This window comes from Podarcis bocagei (assembly GCF_964188305.1).
Source record: "Podarcis bocagei genome assembly, chromosome: 1".
Taxonomy (NCBI): Eukaryota; Metazoa; Chordata; class Lepidosauria; order Squamata; family Lacertidae; genus Podarcis; species Podarcis bocagei.
In genome coordinates, this window is record NC_138125.1 from 141,932,011 (window position 1) to 141,952,820 (window position 20,810).

At 48.3% G+C, this 20,810-nt stretch overlaps 1 protein-coding gene across 23 annotated transcripts in view; it reads right to left on the reverse strand.

Moving 5' to 3' along the window:
- MAP2 (microtubule associated protein 2) overlaps positions 1-20,420 on the reverse strand; it is a 282,714-nt gene extending 262,294 nt beyond the window's left edge. For all 23 annotated transcript variants that reach the window (XM_081189952.1, XM_081189950.1, XM_081189942.1 and 20 more), the window contains exon 1: positions 20,369-20,420. The gene's annotated coding sequence lies outside the window, so the exon portion shown is untranslated. The remainder of the gene's footprint in view (positions 1-20,368) is intronic.
- Positions 20,421-20,810: the final 390 nt, after the last annotated feature.

The following is a 20,810-nucleotide window of genomic DNA, read 5'->3' on the forward strand; positions in this document are numbered from 1 at the left end:
GTTTGGATCCATTGCTCCATGTCCGCTTCTCTGGAGCAGCAGAAAACAACCTTTCTCCCTCCTCTATGTGACATCCTTTTATATATTTAAACATGGCTATCATATCACCCCTTAACCTCCTCTTCTCCAGGCTAAACATGCCCAGCTCCCTTAGCCGTTCCTCATAAGGCATCGTTTCCAGGCCTTTGACCATTTTGGTTGCCCTCCTCTGGACACGTTCCAGTTTGTCAGTGTCCTTCTTTAATTGTGGTGCCCAGAACTGGACACAGTACTCCAGGTGAGGTCTGACCAGAGCAGAATACAGTGGCACTATTACTTCCCTTGATCTAGATGCTATACTCCTATTGATGCAGCCCAGAATTGCATTGGCTTTTTTAGCTGCCACATCACACTGTTGACTCATGTCAAGTTTGTGGTTAACCAAGACTCCTAGATCCTTTTCACATGTACTGCTCTCAAGCCAGGTGTCACCCATCTTGTATTTCTGCCTCTCATTTTTTGATCATTGTCCGTTATCTGCTTCAAAATTTCTTTTTTACCTTTTTCTCTATTTTTGTTCTTAATTGAATTCTGCTGGATGAAAAATGCTCTCATCACTTCCTTGCTTGCATCCCAAACCACATTTATCCTTGTACCCTTGTTGCAATTGTCAACAAAGTATTCCATTAACCTCTTTTGTGCTTTTTCTATAATTTTCTGATCATCTAAGAGATAGTCATTCATTTTCCATCTGAAAGTTCTTTCCTCAAAACCTTTTAATTCGAATTTTATTGGACTATGATCTGAAATCACTTTCGGTTGGATTTCTATTTGCTGGGTTCTTGGAGTCAATTCATTCAAGATCCAAATCTGATCTATCCTTGACATTGACCGGTTCGGTTCTGAGTAGTAATGTCAGGGGTTCAGGAGCAGAGGCGAGGGCAAGGGAGGAAACAGAGAGCGAGGGGGAGGAGGCAGAAGAAAAGATGAGTGATGACGACGACCCGAGATCTCCGAGTCTTTCCAGTGAATCAGAAGATTCACAGAAAGGAGCACCAGTGGCCAGAGCAAGGGGGGAGCCTAGGGGGACACCCCAGGAAGAAGGGTCCAGAGGGGGCTCAGAGGGGAGCAGTTGGAAATCGGGACCAGCGTCACCAACAGAGAGCAGGGGAGAAGAAGGGCGCCAGGTATCAAGCGCTGGCAGCTCACAACAGGAGGGAGGGCACGAGTCAGGAGTGGCCACACCTCCATCAGAGAGTGAAGAAACGGTCAGGAGGAAAGTGGAAGGTTGGGCGCGCGCGCCAAGTTCAAATGCACAGGAAGGTGGCGCAGTAAGCAGCCCGGAAAGGGAGCCAGGTCCTAAAGCCCGGCGCAAGGAGACAGGAGGGTCCGGGGGGTCAGCGTCAGAAGAATCCCGGAAGGAAGAGACCACGGGGGGCAGAGGGACCCAGAGAAGAACGGTCAGACGGAAGAGGTGGAGTAAGGCTAGGTTAGTAAGCTGGTGCACAGGGGGCGGAGACTCAGACGGAGCTTCGCCGGTCTAACCCTTAAGACGTAGAGTTGCGCGCAGCAGCTTGAGAATGGAAACTGTAACTCAATAAAGACTTTTATAAAGTGACCGCTGGCTAGCGTGATCCTCTGTGATCTAGGATCTGGAAGCAGCTCTGACAGTAAGCTCCGTCTCCAGTTGTGGGCATCTACAGCCTCGCGGACAGGAGAGAAGTCGGGTGCCTACAACTCAGCTCACGAACGGCAGACAATATGACGGCCGAACAGCAGATAGGAGAACTCAGAGAAGCAGTGACACGACTGAATGCCGAGATACTTGCATCCAGGAAGAGAGAGGAGGACGCAGCTGCCGCCTACAGGGATCTCCAGGTCAGGTTGGAAGTGCTTACGAAGCAAGGGCAACTGACACCCAAACCGGAGGGGATTGGGTTGGGGAGAAGAACAGGCGGTCTAGTCTCTCACTTCGATGGGAATTTACAACAGTACCCCAACTTTAGAGCAGATGTACAGTGTGCACTGCAACTGCTGGACAAAGACTTTAGAGATGAGCAAGAAAAGGTGGGATTTATCATGTCCCATTTGCATGGAGATGCTAAAGCATGGCTGCGCAATTTGTGGAGAGATAAGGATCCGGCGCTCCAAACCGCGGATGCCTTTATTAAAGCGATGGATGGCTGCTTTTTGTCCAGCATAGACGTGGATCTTGCCAGGAAGGAGGTACATGGGCTGAAGCAAGGGAGGGCCAGCGTAAGACAGTACCATGCCCGCTTTTTTGCACTGGCCAGTGCCCTGGAATGGGACAGAGATTCAGCTCCAGTCAGAGACCTATTTTGGGAAGGATTGAACAGTGCGGTTAAAGACGAAATTGCAAGGGGGGAGAGACCCAGGACCACGCAGGAGGTCGTTCAGAGGGCGCTGGCAGTGGGAGTGAGGCTGGAGGAACGTCCATGGAGCAGGGACGAAGGGCGTGGAGGGCGCGAACCAGCGAGAGGGTTCTCCTTCGTTCCCAGGGAAGCTGCGCGTGCGCAATCCACGCCTCCGCCAGGAGGGGGAGCGGAACTGATGGAGGTTGGAGGTGCCAGGGCTCAGTCAGCAACCAGAGCCACAGCACCGGGAGCAGTCAAAGCGAAGCCTCCTAGAGGGAACAGGAAGTGTTACATCTGCGAAAGTCCGCAGCACATGGCGAAAGAGTGTCCCCAGAGGATCCACAAACACACTGCAGCCTCTGCGACGGTGACTGCAGCTACTCAGCACAGAGATGGAAGCGGAGGTGACCGTTGTGGACGAGAGCAGGGAGGAAGAACCGGAAGCCTTCGGTTGGAGGCCCGCCACGGGAAGCGAACTGTATCCGACATTCGTCCCCATGACACGGCAGCACCCAGCTCCCGCACCGGAAGGAGGGGAGGGGGAAGGGGGGCTTCGAGGGGGGGATGGATGTCAGGGGTTCAGGAGCAGAGGCGAGGGCAAGGGAGGAAACAGAGAGCAAGGGGGAGGAGGCAGAAGAAAAGATGAGTGATGACGACGACCCGAGATCTCCGAGTCTTTCCAGTGAATCAGAAGATTCACAGAAAGGAGCACCAGTGGCCAGGGCAAGGGGGGAGCCTAGGGGGACACCCCAGGAAGAAGGGTCCAGAGGGGGCTCAGAGGGGAGCAGTTGGAAATCGGGACCAGCGTCACCAACAGAGAGCAGGGGAGAAGAAGGGCGCCAGGTATCAAGCGCTGGCAGCTCGCAACAGGAGGGAGGGCACGAGTCAGGAGTGGCCACACCTCCATCGGAGAGTGAAGAAACGGTCAGGAGGAAAGTGGAAGGTTGGGCGCGCGCGCCAAGTTCAAATGCACAGGAAGGTGGCGCAGTAAGCAGCCCGGAAAGGGAGCCAGGTCCTAAAGCCCGGCGCAAGGAGACAGGAGGGTCCGGGGGGTCAGCGTCAGAAGAATCCCGGAAGGAAGAGACCACGGGGGGCAGAGGGACCCAGAGAAGAACGGTCAGATGGAAGAGGTGGAGTAAGGCTAGGTTAGTAAGCTGGTGCACAGGGGGCGGAGACTCAGACGGAGCTTCGCCGGTCTAACCCTTAAGACGTAGAGCTGCGCGCAGCAGCTTGAGAATGGAAACTGTAACTCAATAAAGACTTTTATAAAGTGACCGCTGGCTAGCGTGATCCTCTGTGAGCTAGGATCTGGAAGCAGCTCTGACAAGTAAGTAAACTGTTTGTCCAATGGGTGTCTGAGTCGCCAAATATCTATCAAGTTACAATTCTTTATCATTGAGAAAAAGGATTTGGGTAGTTTCCCTTTTTTACTTGTTCCCTCTCTAAGTCTATCCATTTCTAGTGAGACCACTCCATTCATATCACCCATTATTATAATTTTCTGATCCATGTGTTCAAATAGTTTTTCTTCCAAAGTTTTAAAGAACTCAGTCTTATTACCATTAGGTGCATAGATCCTGACTATAATCAAGTTTTCTCCTTGCCATTTGATCCGTACCACTATTATCCTTCCTTCTTCATCTTTAAAGATTTGTTGAGCTTCAATTTTGTTTTTTATATACATGACCACTCCTCTTTTTTTCTCCTTGTCTGAAGATATAAATTCATTTCCTAGTCTTTTGTTAATCAGTATTTTTTTGTGTCTTCTTGCCACATGTGTCTCTTGTAAACAAATGATATCTAAATTTTTCTTTTTTAGAAATTGTTCAATTTTATTCCTCTTTTTTATCATTCATCCCATTAATGTTCCAATTCCAAATTTTTAACGCCATGATGTCCTGATTTTAAATAAATTTTATTTATTTTTCTATAATTTAGCTGTTTCTTCTTCTCCTTCTTCTTCCTCTTCTTTCCATTCTCTCCCTCTTCTTCCTCTGGTTCTGACCCCCCTGGTGCTCCTCCGTCTGCTCCCTTGGTTTCATCCTTTTCTGCTCTTAATGCCTTATATTTTCTCAGAAATTTCCCAGTCTCCTCTGGGCTTGTCAATCTGTGCCTCTTGCTTCTATACGCAAGAGATTCCTTCTGCAAACTCCCATCTAAATTCAATGCTGTTTTTCTTCAGAGTCTGTACCAATGGTTTATATGGGTCTCTTCGTTTGAGTAATCTGATTGGTATATCTTTGAAAATGATTATGAAATCTCTTTTCTCTGTTCTTTTGTAGAATCATATTTCTCATTTCTCAATCTTTAAATGTGATCAAACAATCTCCTGCAAATCTTCTTGCTTCTTGCTGTTCTTACTCTCATTCTAAATGCATTTTGCACTGTTTTTGCCATTTCTTCTACTGGTAGTTCCATCCATTGTGCTAATTCTGCTATCAATTTCTCTTTAATATTTTCTCCTTGTGTCTCTGGCACGGCTCTAAACCTCAGATTCACCTCCCTCTGCCTCAATTCATTCATGGCTATTACATCCTTCATCTCTTCTTGCGCTTTACTCAGTTCCATCATCTCTACTTTAATCTTTTCCCCCTCCCGTTTGACATCTTTCATTTCCAATCTTGTCTTCTTCATCCCCTCTTCTAAAGATTGCATTCTCCTAGACACGTCTTTTATTTGCCCTTTCAACTCACTGACTGTTTCATCAATTTTTTTATCCATTTTTCCAATCTTGTTATCAACGTGCTCTAATTTTGACTCCAAATTTTTTTCACTCTGTTTAATTTCTGCAAACATTCTTAAAATCTCTGCTTTGAAATCTGCTTCTTGCTTAGACCCTTTCCTTTCTGTTGGTGTCCCCCCATCCATCCCTTTCTTTGGTGGATTCGACATTTTAATCTAACTAGCCCAACAAAAAAAATTCTTACACAATAACCTTTTATGTCCACCAGTCTCCTATAACAAAATTGACACCTCTTCGAAATACCGTAGAACCCTCCAGTATTATTAAATATTTGTCAAATAGAGCAGTCAATATTTATCAATCCAATCTTCGAATTTTAAATTTACCCAATTTTCTAATTTATAACTTTTAAAATAATTAACAGTCCTTAAGTTGTATATACAACCAAATGTCAATGCAGATTCGTCTTCTTGCCACCAATCAGGCTATTCCTCCTTTTGGATTATTTTGTTCTGCAAATTATGTCTTTAAGCTCAAATTCTATTTCAGTTAAATCCCTCCAAATTTAAATTCTTCTATGATAATCCAACAGGGGGCCTAAAGCAATCTCCAAAAAGATAAACTTAATTTGACTTAGATCCCTCTTCTTTCAAGACCGGAGAACGTAGATATTAAAGTAGAAAAAAAATTAAAACCATCCCGTAGATGAAGAAGACAAAGTAGTTAAACCCTTATTGTCAGATTTATAGCCAATTTTCTATCCAGTTTTCACCATAAAAATTCGGGAGAATTATAAATGGCGTGAAAATATAAGAAAATAAAATCCAAAACCCAATCCCACAGATGGAAGAAGACAAAACAGTTGTAAATCCTTATTATCCAATTTACGTCCAATTTTATATCCAGCTTTCAATGTCCATCAGTGAAGGAGTAGAAAAAAAACAAGTTGTACCATCTCATTCCAACCACTAGAGGTCCTAAATCCGTGTTGGTGTGGCGTAGTTATAAAAGTTATAAAAATTGTGAAAATGTCCTAATTAGTTGAAGTCTCTTACATACTTTTTCCTTCTTTATGGCAAAGATTCAAAAGGAAAAAAGAAAATAAATTAAAGCAACAAATAAGGCCAATCCAAAATGTGCTTGTTCATTAATACATCCTCTGGCTGTTAACTATGCTTAAAAGTTGTCAATGGAGTCGAAGGCTTCCCTTTCGTTTCACTGTCCTTTGTTCTTTAAAAGTGAAAGTAGAGAACCGCTTCCTTCCTCTATTTGCCTCCTCTGTTACATCAAAGACTTCAAATTTTAAACAAAAAGTTGCTTTTCTGTTTCCCCTATTTGCTTTAGTATTGTCCTTAATATAGTATATCTTCTTAAAAAGTTACTTTTTAGAAGAGTTAGTGGGGGGAAAGAAACAGTAGCCGCTAGAGCAACTCACTTTCCTTTTTCCGCTCTGCGTGCAGCGCTGCGTCTGAGCTGATTTCGGCTGACAGCTGAACTCCGTATAAATTTCTTTCTCTCCGGAGCCTCCTTGTTGTTTTCAGACTTCAAATTTATAATTAATCTGGAGCCGGATTTCTTTAATTTGAGAGTGAAGCGCTTCCTCTGCAAGCTCAGGGCTTCGCTATTCGGAGGTAGATAATGGCTTCCCTCGACCCGCTGATCCGCTCCGCCATTCTCTTCGCTTCTTTTTGAATCTACCTGACGGCCGGGCGAACCGCTTCTGGTACCGCCGGGGACCTGACCTTCTGGACACCCACCAGAGGTATTTTAGGGGGCTACTGCGGCCTGTAACACCCCCTATTCCTCTGAAATAGCCCGGGATTTTCCTTGCGGTAAAATCCCCGCTTGCGGCGAGATCGCGCTCCACCGGAAGTCCAAGTGATTTATTATTCTTCATCCTTCTTTATGCTTACTTCTAGAGCCTCTTACCAGCATCTGTATTTTGAGTTGAAATTTTCTTATGTATTCAGATCATTTTCTGTACAAGAATGCCCAGGGGGAAATCTAGCTGAAGGGGAAACAGCCTTCACTGAGTGCTTGTTGCATGAGCAATCCTCAACTAGGTCCCATGATAAAGAAAATGAAGGCTCTCAACCAGTCAAGAACAGCTTTACAAAATAAAAACACCAACCCTTCACTCTTAGCCTCTGGGATTAAAGGTGATTCCCCACTAATAACTAATCAATGTAAAGTGTGAGGTGACTCATTCTTTGCTTGAAGCTGAATAAAATTTGAAGCCCTAAAAAAACCACTTTTCATGGCTTTATTTCAAACTTTAGAAGCCATTTCATCAAATGATACTATATTTGGAAGTCAAAGCGGGATAATGGGGGGGGAACTTTCTAAAAATGTTTCACAGAGTATCCTTTACATGCAAGGAAAAGAGGAGCTCAAAAGGCATCCAAGCCAGACCTGTCATGGTTTACTTCAGATTTCCCGAAGAATCATCAGGACCTTTCGATAGTGAGGACTTTCCACGTTCATGCAAGCTTCCCTCTTAAGAGTACTTCTCCAGGGCTCATGTCCAGAGCAACCCCAGCAAAGTCTGGGCTGGGTGAAAAGGCAGAAGCTCAGGCCCTGCAGCAGGAGAATGTGGGTGCTCAAAATAGATGGAGGAGCGTGGGAAGCTTTCTTAGGCCAGTGGCAGAATGTAGGCAAAAAACACTGTTAACATCCTTAAACGTACACGCGTTGTCCCATTTTTCATCTGAGAAATGAAAATTGTTCAGGGAGGTGAATTACACCACATTTCCACAAGACACCTTGTTCAGCCCTAAACCACAAAGGATTAAAATTAGCTTTGGAGTTTCACCACAGACTCCCCATGTGACCTGAGGGAAAGCGAAGTTGCTAAAGAATTACATTTAGGAGTCAGAGACTAATGGCCAAATCACTGCTCAGCTCTGGAGCTTATGGCATCCTGAGGGAAGTCACTACCAGAGTGCAATGCAGCTTCCTTGGCTGTTATAAGACTTGGCAGCTGCTCTGAGGTCCCTGACAGGCAAAACATAATTTTTCCAAAAAAACCCCACAAAACTTCAAATTACCTGACAATTTAATTTTCAGTTAATTATAACCCAGTTGAGTAGTCATTGCATTAACTCATTAATTTAGCATTCTGTATGTTGCTTCGTTGATTTGCAACAGAGTAACTTCAGTGAATATTGAGATATCACATACTGGTACTCAATCCTACATGCCAAGGTTAAATACCAGTTCAACCTCTGCATCCACTTTCAAAGGGGAAATGACAATGCAAATTATATGGTACCATCCAACTTCACTGAAATATTAGAATGATAGCATGGCCATCCATAGGATTTTTAAATTTTCTTTTTGGCGGGGTGTGGGGGATATACTCCAAATAAATAAAGTTGTGCATTTTGTGAACACAGTGATACATTTCAAGTTGAAACATCAGCTTGCTTTCAAGGAATCCACGAATGCTGTAAAACCACAGTGCACAACAACATTTCCCTCAAACAATGAAAGCTAAATGAAAATCAGGATGTATATTTAATCATTCTGTATCTGAAAGTCAACCCTGCCCTACTCCCAAGGCAATGAAGGATGCAAAATACATTGCAATGCACTCTCAAGATGATAACCTCTTGGGCTGCACTAGTCTTAAAATACATTAAAAATACAATTTGAAGACACTCAAAAGTCATCTTAGACCAACAGCTATTTCAGGTTCATTCTTCTACTCTTAACGGCAACAGCTTGACAAAATAAAACAGCTATCACTTGCCTTCAGTGGAGAAATGGGTCGTATTCTACGGGAGAGGAGAGTAATTCTAGACACTTGGTGCCACAACCCCAAAGGCCATGCCATAGGCAGCCCTTGATACACCTCCTGAACAGATGGAACTAGCAGCACGGCAAGTATCTCTACGGTGGGATTAGCATCTGCGGTGGGATTAGCAACTACAGTATTTTCCCTGACTACTGGATTCTGTGTCTCTCTGTGTGTAATCTGAAGTTGCCTCTAAGGACTGGCAAATTCTGAAGCTTAAAGGTTATATAGGGACATTAAAAATAAGAAGAACACTTACATCACACCTGCTTCTTTATTTATAATATAATCAGCAAAGCAGAAGAGGTGCTTCTGAGCCAAGGTAATAATGATTTGTGAGATTTCATATATTACAAGGTTCTTCAGTAAGAATGTTTTGATACTCTAGTCCATCCATGCATCTGAGAAATGTATGAAACGTGAGTGGAATTCAGTGCAGAGCCGAGTGGGATATGCATACACAGAATGAGGTCCACTCTTGCAGCCCTCCAGAGCAGATTGAGGGAGAATGGGAGGCGCATGGGGAGGAGGGAGTCCTGTTGCACGAGCAGACAGTATTCCAGACATGCAGCAGCGTGGCTGAATCCTGCCCTGCATGAATTCTTCTTGCTGTTGCAGTATCTGCAGATTACCTGAAACATGGTTTCCCAAAGTTCAGTGTCTGAGGGCTAAACACGGCCCCACATTATTCATGCAATTGTGGGGTGGCTGCTTATGCCTTACCATAAAAGAGTAAACAGATAACCAAAACAGAGGGTAAAAGAAGACCCATATTTGGATATGCTCAAGGCTTCCCCCCCCCCAACCACAACTTGCCAGAACTCAGTTCTGGCACCTCTCAGGTGGGTACCATTGCCATTCTAAGAGAATGAATGTCAGGGGTTCAGGAGCAGAGGCACAGGAAAGGGAGGAAACAGAGAGCGAGGGGGAGGAATCCGAAGGAAATATGAGCGATGACAGCGGCCCAAGATCTCCGAGTCTTTCCAGTGAATCGGAAGATTCACAGAAAGGGGCGCCAGTGGTCAGAGCAAGGGGGGCGCCTAGGGGGACACACCAGGAAGAAGGGACCAGAGGAGACTCAGAGAGCAGCAGTTGGAAATCGGGACCAGCTTCCCCACCAGAGCACAGTAGGGGGGAGGGGTCGCAGGCATCGGGAGCTGGCGGCTCGCCGCAAGCGGGAAGGCAGGAGTTAGGATTGGCCACACCTCCATCGGGGAGCGAGGAAACGGTCAAGAGGAAGGTCGAAGGCTGCGCGCGCGCGCCAAGTTCAAATGCACAGGAAGGCGGCACAGTAAGCAGTCCGGATAGGGAGCCAGGTCCTAAAGCCCGCCGCAAAGAGGGAGCAGAGTCCGGGGGGTCGGCGTCGGAAGAGTCCAGGAAGGAAGAGACCACGGGGGGTAGAGGGACCCAGAGGAGGAAGGGAAGACGGAAGAGGTGGAGTAAGGCTAGAGTATTAAGTTGGTGTACAGGAGGCGGAGACTCAGACGGAGCTTCGCCGGTCTAGCTTCTAAGACGTAGAGCTGCACGCTGCGGCTTGAAAATGGAACTTGTAACTCAATAAAGACTTTTGTACAGTAATACCGGCCAGCGTGGTCCTCTGTGAGCTGGAAGCAGCTCTGACAGTAAGCTCCGTCCCCAGTTGCACCAAAAGCCTCGCAGCGTGAGTGGACGCAGCGAGGGGTGAAGATTGGTGCTTTGCGAGCTCACGAAAGTCGGACGAGATGAATACTGAACAGCAGATAGCAGCCCTGCAAAATGCAGTGTCACATCTAAACACTGAGATACTCGCATCCAGGAAGAGGGAAGAAGAAGCGGCCGCCGCCTACAAGGATCTCCAAGTCAGGTTGGAAGTGCTTACAAAGCAGGGGCAACCGGGACCCAAATCGGAGGGAATTGGGCTGGGGAGAAGAGGAGGCAGCCTTGTATCTCATTTCGATGGGAATTTACAGCAGTACCCCAACTTCCGAGCAGATGTGCAGTTTGCGCTGCAACTGCTGGACAAAGACTTTAGAGATGAGCAAGAGAAGGTGGGGTTTATTCTATCCCATTTGCATGGAGACGCTAAAGCGTGGCTGCGCAATCTGTGGAGAGATAAGGATCCGGCACTCCGAAGTGCGGATGCCTTCATTAAAGCGATGGATTCGTGTTTTTTATCAAATATAGACGTTGATATCGCCAGAAAAGAGATACACGGGCTGAAACAAGGGAGGGCCAGTGTAAGGCAGTATCATTCCCGCTTTTTTGCACTGGTCAGTGCACTGGAATGGGACAAAGATTCAGCTCCAGTCAGAGACCTTTTCTGGGAAGGTTTGAACAGTGCAGTAAAGGACGAAATTGCGAGGGGGGAGAGACCCCGGAGCACTCAGGAGATCGTTCAGAGGGCGCTGACGATTGGGGTGCGGCTAGAAGACCGTCCATGGAGCAGGGACGAAGGGCGTGGAGGACGCGAGGCGGCAAGAGCACCTTCCTTCTTTCCCAGGGATGCAGCGTGTGCGCACTCCACGCCTCCACCAGGAGGAGGAGGGGAACCTATGGAGGTTGGAGGTGCCAGGGCTCAATCAGCAACCAGAGCCCTAGCACCGGGAGCAGTCAAAGTGAAGCCTCCTAGAGGGAACAGGAAGTGCTACCTCTGTGACAGTCCTCAGCACATGGCGAAAGAGTGTCCCCGGAGGCTCCACAAGCACACTGCAGCCTCCGTGACGGTAACAGAAGCAACTCAGCAGAGAGAACCACAGCAGGGAAACGACGGAGTCTGGCTGGAAACAGAGGCACTGGGGCCCAGCCAGACGAGTCAGTGAAGCAGTCCCCAGAGATTTTGCAGCCCACAGACCCCCTCCCGCCCAAACCAGTAGTGCAGCTCACCGCATCGCTCCAGCTACCCAATGGACTTACAATGGAAGTGCCAATTACCATTGACTCTGGTAGCAACGCGGACTTTATAGGACAGGATTTCATCGAGCAGCACAATATAACGCTACTGCCAGCCACGCTGCCCCTGAAGGTTGTCACGGTGGATGGCAGGGAATTGCTAGGGGGGCAGGTGGTGAAGCAAACGCCACCGATGGTGATGCAAATTGGCAATCACAGAGAAGTCATCAGCTTTAATGTCACCCAGCTGTCGGACACGCCTATAGTATTGGGCATGAGTTGGCTGGACAGGCACAGTCCAACGTTGGCTTGGTACCAGCGGCAACTAACCTTCGGCTCCTCTTACTGTGCAGAACACTGCATCCTGTCCAGACCGGAGGGGGAAGAAGAGGACGCACAGCTGCAATTGGGCACGCTGCAAGCAGTCCCCCGCAAGTACGCAGAATTTTTGGAAGTTTTCTGCGAGAAGGAGGCGGACAAGCTGCCTCCCCACAGGCCCTATGACTGCAAGATTGACCTCCTGCCAGGGGCGACGCTGCCGACAGGGAAACTGTATTCCATGTCTGAAGATGAGATGCAGGAACTCAGGGAGTTCATAGATCATAATTTGGAGCGCGGATTCATCCGGGAGTCCAAGGCAGTGGGGGGCAGTCCCGTATTCTTTGTGAGGAAGAAGGACATGCCCCAGAAAAGACTTGTGGTGGACTATCGGATTTTGAACTCAAAAACCAAGCCCACGGCTTTCCCCATGCCCAAAATCGACGACCTCCTCGCGACGGTGCGCAAGGGACGTGTGTTCACCAAGTTGGATCTGCGAGGGGCGTACAACCTTATTCGCATACGGGAGGGCGACGAGTGGAAGACGGCCATGTTCACACCCCTGGGCACCTACGAATACAGAGTTATGCCATTTGGATTACAAAATGGTTCCCACTGTTTTCAAGCTTTCATGCATCACGTGTTAGCGGGGCTCCTCTACAAGAAGTGTGTCTGCTTTCTGGACGACATCCTGATATTTTCAGAATCTCAGGAGGTTCACGACAGTGACGTCAAGGAAGTTCTGCAAAGGCTACGGGAGCATAGACTGTACGCCAAGCTGGAGAAGTGCCAGTTCGACGTGACGGAGGTGGATTTCCTGGGCTACAAATTGTCGGACAAGGGGCTCGCCATGGACAGCGCCAAGGTTCGCGCAGTGTTGGACTGGAAGAGCCCGTGCAGCCGGAAGGAGGTCCAGCGGTTTGTCGGTTTTGCCAACTTCTATCGCAAGTTCATCAAAGGGTTCGCGATGCAGACGGCGGCCATTACCGACAAGCTCAGCTCCAAGAAGAAGAAATTCATCTGGACGGAGCAGGCGGAGCAGTCCTTTCGGAAACTCAAGCGTCTCTTCGCGTCCGAAGAGCAGCTACTGCATGTAAATCCCGGCAAACCGATGAGGGTTGAAACAGACGCCTCAGACAGAGCTGTGGGAGCAGTCCTGTTGCAGCAAGACCCGCATGGGGATTGGAGGCCGTGCGCCTTCTACTCCAGGAAGCTCAGCAAGTCGGAGCAGAATTACGCCATCTGGGACAGGGAGTTGCTTGCCATTCATGCAGCATTCAAGGTGTGGAGGCACTTCCTGATCGGAGCCAAACACCCAGTGCAGGTCCGCACGGACCATAAGAATCTGGAGTACTGGCGCACGGCGAAGTTCCTGAACCAGAGGCACATACGTTGGGCAGAGTTCTTTGCGGATTTCGACTTCAGGATAGAGTACGTCCCTGGTGACAACAACGTCATGGCGGATGCACTGTCCAGGAAGCCGCAATACCTCGAGGAGGCGACGCCAGCGGCGGCCAAGCACATTTTCGCACCAGAAGCGTGGGCGTGCGCTTCGGCAACCGTAGACCTGGATGCTGTACGTAGCGCGCTGCAGGAAGACTCCTTCGCACGAGCGAAGATGGAGGAGGTGCACAGAGGCACGGCGAAGGGCGAAGAGTTCCAGATACGCGAGGGGTTGCTCATCCGCAAAGGGGCCCTCTACGTGCCGGGAGACGACCTCCGCGCCAAGGTACTGCAGCAGTTGCACGACGCACCCACTGCCGGGCACTTTGGCACAGAAAAGACGATAGAATTAGTCGCCAGAGACTTCTGGTGGCCCAAGATGCGGGGGGAGGTAGCGGATTACGTCGCGAGGTGCGACACCTGCCAGAGGGCTAAGCCAGTGCATAAACCGCCGGCGGGACTGCTGGAACTGCTACAAACTCCGCTCGAACCGTGGGAGAGGGTGGCCCTGGACTTTGTCACGGATCTGCCCAGCTCGAGGGGCAAGACAGCAGTGCTAGTGGTGGTGGACTTGTTAACCAAAATGGCACATTTCATTCCGTGTGCGAAGGTGGCCACGGCGGAACAGACCGCCAAACTGTTCATAGATCACGTGTTCAAGGTTCACGGGCTGACTCGGTCTATACTGTCCGACCGGGGGCGACAGTTCATCTCGAACTTCTGGCAGAAGCTGATGGGCATCCTGAACGTCAAGATCAACCTAGCGTCGGCGAGACACCCGCAGACCAACGGACAAGCGGAGCGGGTCAATGCCATCATGCAGCAGTACCTGAGATGTTACGCAAATCAACAGCCTGCAACGTGGGTGGACTACCTGCCACTCGCCGAGTTCGCCTACAACAACACGAAGCACGTGTCCACTGGGGTGACGCCGTTCTTCGCCAACAATGGGAGGCATCCCAGAACCTTCCCGGGACTAGAGAGAGTGGGGGAGGGGGAGCCACAGGCAGCGGACGCTTTCACGTCAGAGTTGCAGGAGGTCCACGACCAGCTTCGAAGGCAGTTAGAGCTAGCTAAGCACGCATACAAACTGCAGGCTGACAGACACAGGAGGGTTGGGGAAGAAATACAGGTGGGAGACTGGGTTTGGTTGGCAGCCCAGGCAGTGCCGGCCAGATCGTTAGCGAAAAAGAAACTCGGACATAAGCAGCTGGGGCCCTACCAAGTCGAGGCACAGGTCAATCCGGTGGCTTTCCGGCTGAGACTTCCGGAGGGATCCAGGATGCATCCAGTATTCCATAGATCAGTGCTCACTCCCTACAAGGCACCTCACAGGTTTCAAGAGCCGGGGACGGCACCGAGCCCGCTCAGGGAAAGGACCGCGCAGGGGGGGTCGCCAGAGGGGGAGCCCATCAACGAGGTCACAGAGATTTTAGACTCTAGATGGGGGGAAGAGGGAGTAGAATACCTTCTCGCCAGAGAGGGCACCCCAGCCAGTGCCAACAGCTGGGTGCCGGGCTACGCTTTGGAAGAACCTCTGCTCAAAGACGAGTTTCATGCCCTTTTCCCACACAGACCCATGCCAGCCGAGTTTTTCGACGACTGGCTTTTCACACCCACGCTTTCCGCCAGCACGTTCCGGGGGTTTGACTCGGACGAGGAGCCGACACTGGGCACACGCTCCCCGGAGGGGTCACCCTCGGGATCTGCCTCAGAACCCTCGTATTGGTGGGATGATCGACCAGAGGAGCAGTGGCGCAGGAAGTGGCTGGAGGGTCCCGGGCGAGCAACGCCCCCAGGAGGGACCGATGACGAGACGGACATGGACGTGTTCGAGGAGGACCTTGGGTTCGAGCACGGCGGCACGGAGATGGAAGCAGAGGAGATCGACGTCGGCGAGTGCAGGGAAGAAGAGCCGGACTTGTCCAGTTGGATGGACGCCACGGGAAACGAACTATATCCGGCACTTACCCCCGTAACAACGGAGCACCCAACACCCACGCCTGGAGGGGGGAGGGGGGAAGGGGGGGCTTCGAGGGGGGAATGGATGTCAGGGGTTCAGGAGCAGAGGCACAGGAAAGGGAGGAAACAGAGAGCGAGGGGGAGGAATCCGAAGGAAATATGAGCGATGACAGCGGCCCAAGATCTCCGAGTCTTTCCAGTGAATCGGAAGATTCACAGAAAGGGGCGCCAGTGGTCAGAGCAAGGGGGGCACCTAGGGGGACACACCAGGAAGAAGGGACCAGAGGAGACTCAGAGAGCAGCAGTTGGAAATCGGGACCAGCTTCCCCACCAGAGCACAGTAGGGGGGAGGGGTCGCAGGCATCGGGAGCTGGCGGCTCGCCGCAAGCGGGAAGGCAGGAGTTAGGATTGGCCACACCTCCATTGGGGAGCGAGGAAACGGTCAAGAGGAAGGTCGAAGGCTGCGCGCGCGCGCCAAGTTCAAATGCACAGGAAGGCGGCACAGTAAGCAGTCCGGATAGGGAGCCAGGTCCTAAAGCCCGCCGCAAAGAGGGAGCAGAGTCCGGGGGGTCGGCGTCGGAAGAGTCCAGGAAGGAAGAGACCACGGGGGGTAGAGGGACCCAGAGGAGGAAGGGAAGACGGAAGAGGTGGAGTAAGGCTAGAGTATTAAGTTGGTGTACAGGAGGCGGAGACTCAGACGGAGCTTCGCCGGTCTAGCTTCTAAGACGTAGAGCTGCACGCTGCGGCTTGAAAATGGAACTTGTAACTCAATAAAGACTTTTGTACAGTAATACCGGCCAGCGTGGTCCTCTGTGAGCTGGGACCTGGAAGCAGCTCTGACAATGAAGGAGGCATTTTGGCACCTCTTTTTCTACAAAAATAGCACCACAATCCCTTCAGAAACTGGCCTGACATGGGTCAATGTCTGAAGAGGGCTTAAACTGCTCATGATGACAACTTCTAGAGATGGAAAGAAGGGGACTTGAATGGATCCTGGCTTCATAAAATGTGAGCCTTTAAAAGGCAAAGGGGGTGGCAGGAGTTTTTGAGGGGAAAGCAAGCACCCACATCTGAACCCTGTAAGAACATTCTAAGTACAATGAGAATGGCAATGTGAAAGTTGTTTGATGCTTAAATCATTTTCTGCATTGAACTGATATTTAAAAATCTAGACAACAGAATTCTTATTAACATTTTACATTTGTGTTATTAGTATTTTACTAATTTAGTATCTCCAACTCTTTCAATACCTCTTTGTGAAACATTTATAAGTCCTTTTGGAAGGAACGCATAATGTTTACTGCAGCAGTTAACTGCAAACCCCTTTCCCACACAAACCTGTCTTCTTCTCATGTTATCCAACTTCTTATGTGTGAATTGCATACTGGGAGGCTTGATAACATGACAAAATGAAAAACCTAATGTCTCCCCAATGAACTCATCCAGTGTGAAAATCTGTATCTATTTGTATTTCCCACAGGCAGACCAAAAGCTAGCTAGCAGGACAGAGAGGACACACCATTAATGGGCCTCGAGTTGCCTTGAGAAGTCTATGCACTTGGTTAAAAATTCAATGACAGGTCAAAAATCACACACACACTTTGCTTTTCTTCCAGAGGGAAGTGAGAAACAAATATTTAGAGCAAAAATATAATCAAGTGGTTGTATATCTTAATTTTTGTTATTATTTTGACATCCTGTCACTCTAGTTGACATTATGCTTATTATAGAGTGTTTACCCCTAGTCTACCTTAAGGGGATGGGGCTTTATCAAAAAGTAACAACAGATATCTGGGTTTTGCCTTTCTGTCAAAAGTGATCCCCCCCCATTTATTTTGTAAAATTTCATCTTAGCATTCTGCACTTTAGTTTCCAGCCTCTATGCCCGGCTGACCTCTGCAGCACACAACCCTCTGCCACTTGCAGAAGGTGCCTGTTAACAAGCTGGGGATTTTCCAGCTTCAGCCACGCACACTGCATAAACCACAGTGCTCCTGCAATCATTGTACAACCATGGCAGAAGAACTTGGAACCATCGACTTACCACTGCACAAGTGCCTGCCTCCTCGTGTAAAGGAACAAAGCCCCTACGCTAGATAGGAGGAAAATATTCCACTGAACAATACACAGATATCAAGTTGCCAAAGAAATGCAAGCTGAGTACCTGCTCATCTGCAACCCACATACATGTTCCACAGAATCGCTTCCAAAGCATACATAATAATCAAAAGGAAAACAAGGTCCCAGGAAACGGGAAACCTATGATCCTCCCAATTCCCAACAGATACCAGTATAACTTTAACATATACCCCAAGGTATTTTCATTACTCCAATTTGCTCCAACCTTCAGCCTGGTGTAATGAATGAATCATAGGTGCCGACTCCATGGGGCCTGAGGGGGCCCGAGCCCCCTCAAAATTTCGTTTGGGGGGCTCCGCCCCCCAATAATCTCGGGCGCCCCTCCAGCAGAGCGCCACCGCCGCCCCTCCCCCAGCCCAAAATGCACAGGGTCGGGCTGCATGCCTCCTGCCCTCCCTCCCGAGCAAAAGCTCCACCCAATTTCCTTCGGAGCTGATTAATAGGCGCAGCACGCTCTCCCCTATTCGCTCACGAGGAGGCGGCGCCACTTTATCTGCATATTCATGAGCTTATTTATTATTCATGAGCTTTCACGGGCTCCCCCAATATTTTTTATAAGTCGGCGCTCCTGGAATGAATGCAGGGGAGCAATGTACTCACAGCACCATCATGTTTCACACATTCAAATATTTGCTACAGTAGCAGCTAAACTGACCCAAGCCTATCTTGCACAATGAGATGCTGTCAGCTTGAGTCATTCTACCTCCTAAAAAAGGATGTCTGATTACATGATTCAGGTGCACCAGTAATGCAGTTGAAATTTGTGCCAAAAATACTAAGTTGAGATCAACAAGTTTGTATTTCTAATAGAGCTTCTGATTCTTATTAATGTATTCTCAAATAAGCTTCAGCATAAAATTGGACCAAGAAAAGGTCAGAACCCTGAACAAATCCATCCTGTCTCATAGCTGACAGAATGTCTACCAGCTCCTTTTGCTGGAAAACGTTCTTGGCAGCTGTTCACCCAAATCTGATAAATGGTAAGAGAGCAAAATGCTGTGTTTTGGACTCAAGCTACAGCATTTGACTCAGCGTACCCAGCTTTTTAATGTATTTAACAGAAGCTGGGAGTAAAATAAGGTCTCTCTGAAAGCAAAAGTATCTGTAAATCAATCAATCAATCAGCAAACTCACTGTGGGAGTTTTGTTTTCTTTGGAGTTTGTGCCCCATTCCAAAACCCACCCACACTTAGTCTGAGTCAAGAATAAGTTCAGCATTTTATACAGAGAGAGTGTGTGTGTGTTCTTTTTGTTTGTTAAATTCAGAAGCTCGTGGCATGGTCCTTATGAAACTGCAAAATCAAATGAGGGGATTTTATGTTGGCACTTATGCTTACAAACACACACTAAATAGCACCTCAGGCAGAAGCCTAGGCTAGACATTCTTGTGCCTTACTTATGGGCAGGGACTTTTTGATGTGGCAGAATATTTAGGATGCAATCCTTGGTACACTTGTCTGATAGTATGTCCCACTAAACACAGGGGGACTGACTTCTGAGTAAGCATGCACAGCTGGTAAAATGCGGTCTTGACTATGCTACCACTCAGTGGATTTGTAACTGGCCGACTGACCAAACCCAAAGGGTGCTCATCAATGGTTCCTCTTCATCCTGGAGAAGAGTGACTAGTGGGGTGCCACAGGGTTCTGTCTTGGGCCCGGTCTTATTCAACATCTTTATCAACGACTTGGATGATGGACTCAAGGGCATCCTGATCAAATTTGCAGATGACACCAAACTGGGAGGGGTGGCTAACACCCCAGAGGACAGGATCACACTTCAAAACGACCTTGACCGATTAGAGAACTGGGCCAAAACAAACAAGATGAACTTTAACAGGGAGAAATGTAAAGTATTGCACTTGGGCAAAAAAAATGAGAGGCACAAATACAAGATGGGAGACACCTGGCTTGAGAGCAGTACATGTGAAAAGGATCTAGGAGTCTTGGTTGACGACAAACTTGACATGAGCCAACAGTGTGACGCGGCAGCTAAAAAAGCCAATGCAATTCTGGGCTGCATCAATAGGAGTATAGCATCTAGATCAAGGGAAGTAATAGTGCCAGTGTATTCTGCTCTGGTCAGACCTCACCTGGAGTACTGTGTCCAGTTCTGGGCACCACAGTTCAAGAAGGACACTGACAAACTGGAACGTGTCCAGAGGAGGGCAACCAAAATGGTCAAAGGCCTGGAAACGATGCCTTATGAGGAACGGCTAAGGGAGCTGGGCATGTTTAGCCTGGAGAAGAGGAGGTTAAGGGGTGATATGATAGCCATGTTCAAATATATAAAAGGATGTCACATAGAGGAGGGAGAAAGGTTGTTTTCTGCTGCTCCAGAGAAGCGGACACGGAGCAATGGATCCAAACTACAAGAAAGAAGATTCCACCTAAACATTAGGAAGAACTTCCTGACAGTAAGAGCTGTTCGACAGTGGAATTTGCTGCCAAGGAGTGTGGTGGAGTCTCCTTCTTTGGAGGTCTTTAAGCAGAGGCTTGACAACCATATGTCAGGAGTGCTGTGATGGTGTTTCCTGCTTGGCAGGGGGTTGGACTCGATGGCCCTTGTGGTCTCTTCCAACTCTATGATTCTATTCTATGCACAGGATTGAAGGGTTCAATATGCAATCCCCCATCTGCATCCTCACATGATACATTCTTAGAAGGAATCTATTAAGTTCTTTCTCTCTCTTTGGTAGCATAGAGATCAGAGCTTTGTAATAAGGAACATGTTCCAGATCAATCAGACATCCACAGAATATTTTTACACTGCACGGGCTTAGACTATCACAAAAAAGATACCTACCTTTGGGTAGATTTGCCAGCCAGTGAATACCTCGGCAGGTTTTCTACAGTCTAAAAGAAAGAGAGGGAAGTTAATTAAAGTTAGAAACTGAAAATACTCATATGGGCCAGTTTTCAGACATGCTGTGCCAGCATTTAAGTGATAAAGGCAAAATGTAGCAAAGACTATACTGGGGGGGACGGGGACCCAGTGTTATACTGCGCTCTATATGACACTGACCAAACGAATATAATTTCATAAAACAGAGGTAAATTGTAATACCAGACAAGAAACAATGCTCCTCTACATCTTTAAAAGGTACAGTCCAGAAGGCCTTTTTACTCAATGCTAACGGATAAGCAGAATGATCATGCCAAAGTAATATAGTACCTGTGGTATATTGGATATGGCAAGGACTACAGTCCTGCTCCTCCCTAGGGCATTTCTGTTCTCTCAACCATGA